Below are 4,639 nucleotides of genomic sequence, written 5' to 3'. Positions count from 1 at the left end.
TTATACGAAAGTAGTTTATATCACATACCCATACTAGGGTTATTACATACTCAACCAATCAATCCAAATAGTCAAACACAATTACTGTCTCTCGCCCAAGTGACAATTCATCTTTAAATATCAAATAAACTGAAGCCTTCTTCGCTCGGGCGAAGGTACTATCGCCCAAGCGATGCCTCTCCTCGCTCAAGCGAGACATCTCTCGCCCAAGCGAGAGAGTTCCAGGGGCTAATTAAATCCTGGGTGTTCTCGCCCAAGCGAGGCCCTTACTCGCCCAAGCGAGATTATGTCGCCCAGGCGAGGGAATCCCAGAACCAAAACTTCCCCTCGCCCAGTCCCTCGCCCAGTCCTCGCCCAAGCGAGACTGTCCTCGCCCAGGCGAGAGTTTCTCGCCCAAGCGACACGGACTTGGACAGAATACCAATTTTGCCCTTTTCGGCTAATCAAACTTATTTTCACATGGTTTTTCAAACACCTGCACACAGAAAAGTTCCCAACAACATTCATATACCATATTCAACACATTGTATCAACAATCATATATATTCAAAAGCATTCAAACATAAAAGTCTTGGGTTTCTTAAAACCCAAGTTAACCCCAAAACCTTTGAGATGGTTTAAGAGATTCGGGTGTCATATTCAGACACCACTATGTCACGATGTGTTCTCTCTCACCTGAGTTGTCGAGTCACAAGGTTCTTTGTTTGCAGGTGAGTTTACTTGATCCGATCTCCTCTCGGACTCTTAGTTTGTATAGGAAATTTAGTGTAGAAATGAGAGAATGGGGTGGGGTATTTATAGGAGAGCCTCACCCTGATCAAATCATAAAATTTAATGCAAGGTAAGTAGATTTAGACTAGTATAGGTGATGTGTCTAATGGTGGTGAAGTGAGAGGATTTGTTGAGTGATTTTTTTGGTGGTAGTAAATCAAGGCATTAATGAGTGAAATCTATAAGATTTAGTATGTAGATTTTGTGAAGTGAGTCATGCGACGTGACGACTTCAGCGAAACGTATGCGATTAAAACCATTCCTGAGTATTGTCGACTAATACCCGGTCAGATAATAAAATCTCCCGATTTCGGTTTACGATTAGAACTTCGAAACATGGAATTCGGAGTGAAAAATAATTAGAAATGTGTTCTGGACAAACTTGGTGTCTATCTTGGCTTGAAATAATATTTCGAAGCCAATGGCGCAATCGGAATTCGATTCTGAGCTACGGAACTCAAAAACACGTTATTGGGCCAAATTCGAGTGAGATTTGGTCCCGACAGCGGTCCGAAACTGTCTGTCTCCGAAAATCATGAACATTTACCACCAAATTGAAAATAGAATTACAAGACTAAAACTCAACTAGAGTTTCGTCTAATTATTTTCCAAAAATTCCCAAAAATTCATTTTTGAAAATATAATTAATAAAACTATTAATAAAAACATATATTTTCAAGGTAGTAAAATTCACGGTGTTACAATTAATGATTGGAATTGTGCCAAATTAGAAAATCATACAAATTGTGCATTTTTTAATGGGTAATATCTAAACACGTGACATTGTGTGAGGTGGATTGATTTGACACGGATCACACTCTCATCTAATGTTGCATATGTATTTGTTTTTTTTGTGAATAGCCAAGATTGCACATTTTCATTCAAATTTATTGTGCCAGAACATATGTAATGATAGTATACAAAATTTATATATTGTCATTGAATTATCCATTATTAATGTTTAACTATTGTTGACTTTTCAAAAAAAGTAATCCAAATGGAGGATAGATGATAGTGTGTATGTGCATAAATCTTTACACTATCAATGTACAAATTTTACACTCTTCAAGCTATTCTCTTCATCCACAAATTTTTTTACAGAACCAATATGCTTCCTTCTTTTCTCCTTCACTGGTTCTTTAATGTTCAATGTTTCAAATGCAAAAATAACACCCACTTCCTTTGGTTCTTTATGGGCCACCTTGTCACCAAGATTTGTCAAAATATGGTAAAGCTGTGTGATAAAAATAGAGTCACTCACATCCTCAGTGATCTCACCATCAATGAGTTGGTGAGTGTTTTTTTCCTGGAATGTCTCATGTGTAGAGGCTTTAATAGCAGAAATGTCATCTGGTGTTACTTTCAGATCTAATTAATTCATTGTTTTTTGATTCCCTATTTGATTTGTTATCATCTTCATCCTTGTGTTTAGTCACTAAATTTCTTGTAACTTTAGTAGTAACTCTCTTATTTCGTTGATGCCATATGTAACTGGATGATAAACAATTGTGGTTTTTGGGGGTTGAAAATGTGGAGGGTTAGAGGGTGTTGGTTGAGGAATTTCCCATGTATATTCTTTGTTGACATTATTATAATAATACTTCCTTCCATTGGTGTTGGATTACACTTTCCAAGCATGAGAGTTGTGGTAATAGGTCTGATGGGACAAATAATATGGTTGTGGTGATGGTTTAGGTGGTGGTTGTGGTGTTTGGCGAGTATGGAAATGAAGGAAAATGAGAATTAGGTTGTGAGTTAGGTTGAGAATGGTGAAAGTTGTGTTAAGTATAATGTGTAGAATACATGGTTATGGAGGGATGAGTGAAAGGATGAAAGCACTAATTGATAGAATGCAAATAGCAATCTACCAAGAATACTATGAATTATTCTACTCCTAAAGCTATAAACTAAGAAGATAATAAAAGAGTAAATTTTTCATTTTTTGATTGATTTTTTATGGATGAACAATAGCATATTTAAAGAGAATATAATATGGTTATGACCCTACAAGTGTCATCATCTTACAATACGAACATTCTAGAAATATTAATGTAGTATCAATTATTTAATTAAATCTAAATAACCAACTATCATATTCTACCCTATTCCTTTTCTATTGAGTTTCATAACAATTATCATAATAAATATCCTATCATCACCCGAAAAGAATATTTAAAAGGGAAATGTGAACTAGTAGTATAAGGAAAATGACTAAGGAGGAGAAATTGAAAACTTTGTCAAACTAGGAATATAAGGACATTGCCTTAGTAGGAGAAATTGAAATTTTTTTTTTATGACAGAGTATCCTCTCCCCCCTATAATTAAAGAACTAATTTCTTTTAGGGTGTGACTTTTATTCTCAACAAGTGATTCTTCATTTATAGTGTAATATCCATGTACTATTAATCTAAATATTTATACAAAATCAAGTTATATTGTTACTCGATACTTCATTTTCTCTTTCATTTAATCCTCATATTAACAAAGAAGTGTATTAATCTTTTACTGAAAAATAAGTGTCAAATGCTTCAAAAATAAAAAAATAAACGTGAAATGTTTTAAATACATCAAATCAAATGAATGTTCTTTGGACTGGATTTGATCGTCCGACCACTTCAACCGTAGATCAGATAAGGGAACGAATTCATGCATGCAAGAAAATCTCCCAATTAGTCAGTCCACTTTAAATTGTTAAATCGCTGCAAACTGCTTTGAGCTGCTTTAAATATGGTGGTTGGACCAATTGTTTTATACTACTAATAGTATCATTTCACCCTATGAGTAAATAACTAATCCCTTTTGGGGTGTATGACTGTCCCTTTCAACAAGTGTCGCTTCCATAAAGCGAATCTCTATGGACCAAGTATTTTACTCAAATTAAGAGGGCAAAAAAAGAACATATATGTTAAAATCAACTTGAAACTCTATCTCGTTTCACCATCATGTTTATCATTAACTTGGAATCTATATGTATATTTTACTTATATAATATATGATGTCATCCACTCTGTCTGAATGGTTTAACCGGTTATAACCTATATAAACACTTTTCCTATTTGATATTTGACTAAGGGGTCATATATTAAATAATCATATATTTTGTATAGTACCAGACAGACTAAGGATGACAACAAGGTCCGACGGGCATGGGTAGTGCTTACACATACTCACACCTGTATTATTTATAGGTATTCGTATGGTTATGGGTATTAGCAGTACCAAAGTGATTTTAAATTTTAATTATATATTTATATATTTTATAATATTAAAAATATAAAATAGTTATTACTTGAATATATAATATGATATGTATATGTTACGATTATTGTCCAATCACTAAAATTTATTATGAGAGAATAATAAAGTAGAAAAATATGATTTTAAAATAATAATAAAAAGTATAATATATATAAAATATTCAAAAATAAGTTTATAAATACGTAGGTATCCGCATGGCGGATATCGTGATATTCATTCGCACTTATAAATTATTTTTGTAAGTACTCATTGTGAGTATTTTTTAGGTATCCATATGCTAGATATTTTTGCCATCCCTCATAGATTAAAGTAAAATGACATGAACACTTAAATCAAAATATTTAGTTTATACCTTTGCATCCATGTTGCGCTGGCTTAATCAACACTAATAGGGTTAGTGTAGAGACCAATGCTAATCTCCCAACACTATATCAGCGTTTTCTTGCGGTGTTATTTAGAGGCCACATGGCACCATGAGAAACCATCAAACCCAGCACATTTTTTACCTTTCTAATAACGAGAAAACAATGTTCAATACTTAACATAGTGCATCCAAATCATAAATAGATTCTCCTCCTAATTTTTACAACAAATCAGCACAATTACAATA

General features: G+C 33.5%; 1 long non-coding RNA gene across 1 annotated transcript in view; it reads right to left on the bottom strand.

Moving 5' to 3' along the window:
- Positions 1 to 2,920, bottom strand: part of LOC109329022 — a 3,794-nt gene extending 874 nt beyond the window's left edge. Inside the window, exon 1 of the long non-coding RNA XR_002105505.1 lies at positions 2,802 to 2,920. This is a non-coding gene — a long non-coding RNA (uncharacterized LOC109329022). The remainder of the gene's footprint in view (positions 1 to 2,801) is intronic.

The sequence above is a fragment of the Lupinus angustifolius genome, chromosome LG02, assembly GCF_001865875.1.
Source record: "Lupinus angustifolius cultivar Tanjil chromosome LG02, LupAngTanjil_v1.0, whole genome shotgun sequence".
Classification (NCBI taxonomy): Eukaryota; Viridiplantae; Streptophyta; class Magnoliopsida; order Fabales; family Fabaceae; genus Lupinus; species Lupinus angustifolius.
The sequence above is the reverse complement of the archived record's forward strand: the minus strand, read 5'-3'. Positions and strand labels throughout refer to the sequence as shown.